Source organism: Neoarius graeffei, chromosome 26 (genome assembly GCF_027579695.1).
Source record: "Neoarius graeffei isolate fNeoGra1 chromosome 26, fNeoGra1.pri, whole genome shotgun sequence".
Lineage (NCBI taxonomy): Eukaryota > Metazoa > Chordata > Actinopteri > Siluriformes > Ariidae > Neoarius > Neoarius graeffei.
Window position 1 is genome coordinate 40,945,000 of NC_083594.1, and position 8,445 is coordinate 40,953,444.

Consider the following 8,445-nt stretch of genomic DNA (forward strand, 5'->3'; position numbering starts at 1 on the left):
TCCAATAGCCTTCTGGCTTGCCCACGTGATCTTTAGCAAACTGCAGACAAGCAGCAATGTTCTTTTTGGAGAGCAGTGGCTTTCTCCTTGCAACCCTGCCATACACACCATTGTTGTTCAGTGTTCTCCTGATGGTGGACTCATGAACATTAACATTAGCCAATGTGAGAGAGGCCTTCAGTTGCTTAGAAGTTACCCTGGGGTCCTTTGTGACCTCGCCGACTATTACACGCCTTGCTCTTGGAGTGATCTTTGTTGGTCGACCACTCCTGGGGAGGGTAACAATGGTCTTGAATTTCCTCCATTTGTACACAATCTGTCTGACTGTGGATTGGTGGAGTCCAAACTCTTTAGAGATGGTTTTGTAACCTTTGCCAGCCTGATGAGCATCAACAACGCTTTTTCTGAGGTCCTCAGAAATCTTCTTTGTTCGTGCCATGATACACGTCCACAAACATGTGTTGTGAAGATCAGACTTTGATAGATCCCTGTTCTTTAAATAAAACAGGGTGCCCACTCACACCTGATTGTCATCCAATTGATTGAAAACACCTGACTCTAATTTCACCTTCAGATTAACTGCTAATCCTAGAGGTTCACATACTTTTGCCACTCACAGATATGTAATATTGTATCATTTTCCTCAATAAATAAATGACCAAGTATAATATTTTTGTCTCATTTGTTTAACTGGGTTCTCTTTATCTACTTTTAGGAATTGTGTGAAAATCTGATGATGTTTTAGGTCATATTTATGCAGAAATATAGAAAATTCTAAAGGGTTCACAAACTTTCAAGCACCACTGTAAGTGTGTTGGTCAGTATTTCAGATTAAAAAATGAAAACATAATGAAGGCTGCTGGGTTTTGGTGCAAAATTAAGAAGCGAGTGTGAAAGTCAAAGTGTCCAGAAGAACTGTGGCTGGTTCTGTAGGACGCTCAGTAAAACCTACAGCTCATTTCCTTATAAAACTGCACTCGTTGGGCCTGAGACTAGTATTTTTTTATTATTTTTTTAAACAAAGGGTCGTCTCGTACCAAACATTGACTTTGTTTCATTTATTATGGCTTATTGATTCCTGTTTTTAGTATTTTTTAATGTTGAAACATTTCATTTCATTATTTTTTAAGCCATTTTTAGTTGACAGCACTCCTTTACATGTGCCTATGACTTTTGCACAGTACTGTATGTACACTGAAGAAAGGGTGAGTAAAACTGAATGTAGACTATTTTATTTTTCCTGGGAAGTGTGCAAGTTTTTTTTTTTTATGTGTCCACTTCTTTATTTCATCGTGTTGCTATCAACCACACGTTCCTGACCCTGAGCCCAGGCTTGTAGTACTCGAGTCTGACTCATGCTTTAATTTTAAGGACTCGTGACTCGACTTGGACTTGAGCACTGATGACTCAGACTTGGACTCGGACTCGTGCATTAACTGCATTCGGACTTGTAAATTGGAGACTGGGACTTGGATTTTTTCTTTATTTTTTATAACATGCCATAATAATTTGGCATAAAATATTTATATCTACATTAATTTTTTGTACTAATTTCATGCAAGAGTGTCACACCTGCGTGCCTTGGCGTGTGCATCAGAAAGATTCTCAGGCAAGCTCTGGACAGCCTGTTTGACCTGCAAGCAGGTCAGAATAGGAAATAGCCTATAACTATATTGCTATAGTGTATAAACTATATTTCTTTACACAGCCACAAGAAATTAATCATAGTTTCCCTGGTTTACAGCATAGGTTCCTGGAGAGCCCTTTGTCATTCACATTTTAGTGTTTTCCTGCTGTAACACACATGCGACAACTCAGAAAGGGGCTGATTTGGTGAGATAGCACAGAAAACACTAACATTTATAGGCTCAGGCAGTGTTGTAATCGAGTCACTAAACCTCAAGTCCGAGTCCAGTCTCGAGTCCCCAGTGTTCAAGTCCAAGTCAAGTCCACGTCATTAAAAAAAATTTCAAGTCAAGTCCACTATTGATCCAGGTTGAGTTCGAGTCAAGTCCGAGAACAACACTCCAACTGCACCATTTGCCGGTGGCTGTTTCAGAGCCATTAACGTTAGTTTGTTCCTGAACATGATGTATGAACAGGTGAATGTGCATTCTTTTTGTCAGGGAGTGCGAAGTATTCTGTCAGAGATGGTTGGGAGACGGATGTAAGTGCAGAAGGTGTATTTATTAATACAAGTGAAGACATGTGAACAATCCAGAACGGCAGGCAAAACTGTAAAGCGGTGAAACAGGCAATAGGTCAAGCGAGGCACAAACAGGCTATCATAGACTCAGCAGAATCAAAGACGAGAAACAGGAAATCAGGGCTCAGGAAACCAAACAAGGAAATAAGGCTCAGTAATGTGTCAGCAACACAACTCAATACTTCGCAAAGTAAGTGCGTTTTCACAGTTTTTATCTAGGCGCACTGCTTGCACCTTAATCCTGTGCAGGTACGAGTCGTTTATGGTGCGAGAGTCCGCTTGGTGTGCACGCTGTCCCGAGCATGCCCAAGAGTCTATCTGATGCACACACCAAGGTGCGCAGGTGTGCCACTCTTACTCGAAATTAATACAGAAATTAATGTAAATATAAATATCTTGCCAAATTATTATGGTATGTTACAAAACAATAAAGAAAAAAAATCTGATCCCTAGTCTCCAATTTATGAGTCCGAATGCAGTTAATGCACGAGTCCAAGTCCGAGTCATCAGTGCTCAAGTCCAAGTCGAGTCACGAGTCCTTAAAATTAGGGCACGAGTCGGCCTCGAGTACTACAAGCCTGTACTGATCATTCTTTCAACACAATCAGTACTGTTTGACTTCACGGTATACACGTGTAGAAAAGTAATGATTTATAATCCAACCATCCAGTATCACCTGACATGAAAATGAAAACTATAAGTTCATGTCCAACATCTGTTCTGTAGATTGTTACTATTTACCAAACATGTATTTACTAAACGCTTTACTGTAAAAAAAACTTGTGCATGTGTTCATGCCATACATGTCAACCTTTGGTCAAACCAACCTGTATAACCAACCTCCAAAATCCGTATTTCCCTTATAAAATCCTTATAAGATGCAAATTAAAATAATTTACCTAAAATTTGAATGATAATTAACAATGATATATCCCAGTTACTTTTTATTCAATATTAATAACAATAAACCTTCAGAATGAATACAAAGCTCCAATGTTCGACAAAAACACAAAGTGTCACTCTAATGTTCTGAATTGTGCTCCATGACAGCTTTTTTAGCGCTCTGCACCAATACCTCACTAGGCTGCATGTCACAGCAAGTGTCTGTGTTGATCTTGCCGGAGTGCCCATTCAGAATCTTTTCAGTCGCTATTGAAAGTCGCTCAGGTGGAAATATGTGTTTCAAACAAAATGTTACTTCCCGGTTGCCGGGATTCTCGCAATGCAGTGTGCGCATGATCAGAAGTGGAACGAAGTCTCACTACCACAAGATAACGCGCGATTTCATAAGACTCTTTACTGGCTGTCTGTGGTGTACAGTACGTTTGTAAATGTTATGCGCTCTTTTATCATCGTGGGAATTGATTATAGCTCTAAATAAATATTGAAGTTTTTTTTAAAGAATCCGTATAACTTTATTTGTACGCCCGTATACTACGTTTATTGAATCAAATCCGTATAAAATACGGACATTCCGTATAGGTTGACATGTATGTCATGCTGACACTTCTGCGCTCATGTCATTTGTCAGTCACTTTATTTCACACATTATCCCTTCCCTGTGAACTAACAAAATCCTTTAATTTTCACATTCATGTTCACATTTCAGTTCATTCTTTTGCATTGTTTATTTTCATCAAACCGTCTGTTTGGTTACATGGGTTCAAATGGTCATCATCCTTCCTCAGACTCTTTACAAGGCACCATCGCTGCTCCGGAGAGATGCATATCTCCAGCACTCTGCTTTCAAACAGCCCTTCTCAGGCGTGAATAAGGAAATCGGCTTATTTCAACTCACACATTGCTGTGTCTTTAAGCCACGCCAGGTCCCAGCCACACTGCAGCAGCACCATTCTCCACTCCTTCTTTATGATGCTAATGGACTTCCATATCTAATAAATCCCTATAGATTTGAAGTACCAAGATGCTATGGCTCGTTCGCGCAAATACAACACCCCCTATCTACTGCTCTCTTTCTCTTCTGCTCGTTCTTTGTGTAAGAGAAGTGCCTGTCAAGCATGTATTGCTTGGTGTCTCTGAACTAAAGCTGATGTGAGAATGAGGGGGGAAATATAATGAAAATTACAAACTTGTTCCAATTAACGCACGTGTGCACTTTATGTGTGGGCTTCATATTGACCCAGAGCATTATGGTAAATTTCATAGCAACACAATTGGACGGATTAAAGACTGGCATTGTTTATGGATTACAGACCCAGGAAACAGCTTTGTGTTTCACTTTTAGAAAAAGTTATCTCTGTAATATTCTCATTCATTCTTTCATCTTCAGTAACTGCTTTATCCTGGTCAGGGTTGTGAGGGATCGGGAGCCAATCCCAGGAACACTGGGCATGAGGTAGGAAGACATTTATACATGGGATCCCTAGTCCTTTGCAGGGCACTACACACACACAAGGTAATGATTTGATATTTGACGATACCACTATCTCTGCGATCACATGATCAACTTTCTTCCAAATCCAAATGAGTCCTACGTAGCAATTTATGATTAACAATTATTATAATTGTTAATTATGAATAAAGACATAGAGAAGAATTTCTGGTGGCACGGTGGTGTAGTGGTTAGCGCTGTCGCCTCACAGCAAGAAGGTTCTGGGTTCCAGCCCAGTGGCCGATGAGGGCCTTTCTGTGTGGAGTTTGCATGTTCTCCCCATGTCTGCGTGGGTTTCCTCCGGGTGCTCTGGTTTCCCCCACAGTCCAAAGACATGCAGGTTAGGCTAATTGGTGGCTCTAAATTGACCGTAGGTGTGAATATGTGTGTGTGAATGGTTGCTTGTCTCTATGGTGGGGTTTACATTAGACCGTATCAGCGGATCATCAGATTAACGTTTTTAAAACGATTAGCGTGCACACAGCAACGCCAATACACGATTCGCGTGCACACAGCAACGCCAATACACGGATACGCTCGGCTCCGCAGGCATCCTGCGCTCCAAATCACTCTGCCCTGAACAGCGAGTGCCCTCTGGAGGGTGCGCACTCCGGCCCTGCGCAGCTCACAGAGCGCGCGAGTGAAGCACACGAGCAGTGATTCGGGACTGAGCCGCTGTGTGTGTGATCCCAGCGCATATCGGGCATGCGCGTCACTTACCACTTGCAAGTGGAAGGATGGCAAGCCTAAAGACAATCATAACTACACAATGGGCAGTATTTGCATCAGTATTTGCAGTATTTTCATACTTTTATACTCTTTAATGAAAGGTGATACAAGGCGGAAGTCCGTGCCGTTTTTCAGCAGTCGCGTCACATGACCAACGCCAGCGAATCAGGAAGGTGGATGTCACAGTGACGTTGTCCAATGACGACGCCAGCTAGAGCTCAGCACAGCGTATCCGCGTATTCTCAATGTTTACACAGCACCGGACCAGACACGATCTGGATTGAATACGTGGACCCTGGCGGATTCCCGTTTCCCGGCGTTCCCAGGCATTTTAATGTAAACGGACAGTGCATCCGCGAAGAAAACGAGACAGATACGGTCTAATGTAAACTTGGCCTATGTGTCAGCCCTGCGATGATCTGGCGACTTGTCCAGGGTGTACCCCACCTCTCACCTATAGTCAGCTGGGATAGGCTCCAGCTTGTCCACGACCCTGCACAGGATAAGCGGTTACAGACAATGGATGGAATAAAAACATAGACAAGAATGTCTTTGAATATCAATTATGGACAAATCGCTTGATAGCCAATTTACACAACATTAAAAAATGTATTACTTTTACCCACATTTTTTGCTTCCAGTCATTTTGGCGTCATAAAAATTCACTTTGGAACGTACTTGCTTAGTACTAGTGTACTTGTGTGGCATGCCAGGGTCACAAAACAGTGATGTCGTGACAGTTTGCCATAATTTTTGAATGCAGGTCAGACTAAAAGATCATATCATAATGTTACGTTAACAAAATTCTAAGACTAAGAGGTTTTATCATCAAGTCAGCAAATTTAAAAAGTCTTTATGACAGCTGATGCTTGTTGTTACAAGAAGAAGCCGTTATTTGTCAGACATACAATCAAGCACAGACTTAAGCACACAATGAAATTCATCCTTTGCATTTAACCCATCTGAAGCAGTGAACACACACAAGTGAGCAATGACCACACACACACACACACACACACACACACCCAGAGCGATGGGCAGCTATGCTACAGCGCCCAGGGAGCAGTTGGGGGTTTGGTGCCTTGCTCAAGGCCACTTCAGCCCAACCTCAGGCTGCTCCATGTTAACCTAACTGCATGTCTTTGGACTGTGGGGGAAATCAGAGCACCTGGAGGAAACCCACACAGACACAGGGAGAACATACAAACTCCAGATAGAAAGGCCCCTGTCAGCCACTGGGCTTGAACCCAGAACCTTCTTGCCGTGAGGCGAAAGTGCTAACCATTACACCACCGTGCCACCCATTCATTATCTATGTTTTTTCCAATTGTTCTACTTTCAGTATGGGTTTAAAATGGTACAGCTTGGTGCATGGCGGTTTAAAATGCTTCACCGGACATTTTATTGCTCAACCAGTGATCAAAGGAATCCAGTAATCCAGTGCAATCCATCAAATTTGCAATATCTATATTCTCATTACTTCACCACCAGTTCCACCTTCCAGCTGTTTCACTTGTGGGCTTTTCTTCTGCCTTTCTCTACTCCAACCTGTCTCTTTACTTCCTTCCACCACCTTTTCTACAGACTTCTACTCTCTCAGCCCATAGAGTTCCCTTGGGAAGGGTATGTCATTGCACCCCCTACCAGCAAGGGATCAAGGGGTCGAAAGGCTGCTGATTGAGGTAATTTAGCTCTTGGACGCGAGAGGCCTCTCATTCCCATTCCTAATAGGCACACATCAAAATGAGCAAGAGGGCGGGGCGGGATGGAGGGTGGTGGGGGGCCGTAAAACTTGACAGGTCGAGACAGATTTATCTCTTTTCATCCACAGATGCTCGAAACTTTTATTAACACTGAGTGACATTGCAAAGTTCGTAAAAGTTTGTGCATATTGCCTTATTTTAAAACTTTAGATATAGCTTATTGATCCTAGCACATCCATTAACAGGCCATATTTTATGATCTCGTCTCGAAGAATTGACAGCCCGTATTTCAGGTCTGACACGCGTCTTGTGGAAATGTGGGGTTTCATAGCAGAATTGAAGGTTATGTATTCGTTATGGTGCTGTCCTCCTTTCACACATCCTCCCTGATCAATAGTAGTCCCTGCCCACCTGCCGTGGCTTATTTTAATGAGGCTGACAGAACCACGGCCCCTGTCTGTGCCCGAGCACTTTAGAAAGGGAATAATAAAGTTGGAGGATTGACGTGCACCGTATTGTGTCAGGAAGGTAAAAGGAAGCGTTTCGTTTTTTCCTCTGAAAGGTCAGTACTTCTACGTGACAGCTCTCTTATAGGTGCTCGCTCTGTGACTTCACCTGCTTTCCCACTACATATTTAATCCCTCTCTAGATTCAGCATCAGAGGGAAGCCCAAATTGGCAGAAAGAGGGTGAATATTATTCTTCGCTTGGAGACCTTTCATGGCTTTCAGGCCCTCTGACAGGTTAATGCACTGAGAAATTCTTCTTCCCTCAGGTTCCCTTGGGTCCCTTGTTTTTCAAGGATCCTTAGAATCATCTCTACCTTCCTAGTCTTTACGGAACCAGTGCCTTTAGGATAGAAAGTAATGGTTCGAAGACTAAATGCAGTTGTCCAGTCTTTAGAACACGCTCCTGCTTTCATTACCCGTGGATCAAAACCCGCTCAGGACGGGTTGCTTTGACCCATCAGTCCTTTCTTCATCTCGCTTGCATCTAATTAGAGCAACACGGATGGAAAATGATGAAATAAGAGGCCAATTCACCATTCGCAAAATGGGAAGATCAAATCGACTCGTGAGCAATTAATGTGTGAGCGGTCGAGAATAAAGGCATGGATTCTGCCACAATGGGCTTCTTTTAGTACCACACTTCGGTGATTAGCCTTAAGGTCGTATGAAACCAGGGGATGACCTTGGAGATTAGAGCGCCATATCTTCTGTGCATCCGCTCCTTCATTCCAGGTGTTAATAGTAGGCTATGTTCTACCCCACAGGAACAGGATTTCCCCTCTGAGATCTCACTCAAAGAACAGGGATCCCTTTGCCAAAGTAGCTACCATGTCATCGTATCATGTCGCGAGGCATTGTCAGCAAGTGCTGAAACTTTTCAAATCCTAGCCACTTTAAATCAGTTTTT